Source organism: Penaeus monodon, chromosome 29 (assembly GCF_015228065.2).
Source record: "Penaeus monodon isolate SGIC_2016 chromosome 29, NSTDA_Pmon_1, whole genome shotgun sequence".
Classification (NCBI taxonomy): Eukaryota; Metazoa; Arthropoda; class Malacostraca; order Decapoda; family Penaeidae; genus Penaeus; species Penaeus monodon.
In genome coordinates this window covers 13246496-13246878 of record NC_051414.1, presented here as the reverse complement: position 1 = coordinate 13246878, position 383 = coordinate 13246496, and the positions used below count along the sequence as shown (strand labels likewise).

Here is a 383-nt window from a genome sequence, read left to right as displayed (position 1 = left end):
TTTTTAGGACTTTGTTATGACTGTCCTCTTATGAAAGCTGAACATTTCATGTAAGTAAAATCAGCTGTGTTAGAGGATTCTGTTAGGGTTCACATGTGTAAAATCAGTCATAAGTAAGTGATTGACGTACAAGAGTATTTGTTAATATTTTCTAACATGGGAAATAGATCTGTGTATTCTATTTTTGTCAAATCATTAAATACTCTATCAGTGTTTTTGATTTTCATAGCATCATTAGCTTGATGTACATGTCCCTCTGCAATTAACAATTAACAGGTCTTTGCATCTGCTTACCTCATGATTATGCTCAATGATCAAAGCTTTCCTGTGAGTTGTTTCATTTGTAATTCATGTACAATTTTTGTATTGAATTTTAAAACTCA

General features: G+C 31.1%; 1 protein-coding gene across 1 annotated transcript in view; it reads left to right on the top strand.

Moving 5' to 3' along the window:
• Nucleotides 1-213, top strand: part of LOC119591971 (tyrosine-protein phosphatase 10D-like) — a gene marked incomplete in the record, with an annotated part of 62800 nt that extends 62587 nt beyond the window's left edge. The window contains 1 exon segment of the mRNA XM_037940725.1: nucleotides 1-213.
• Between the last annotated feature and the right edge of the window lie 170 nt (nucleotides 214-383).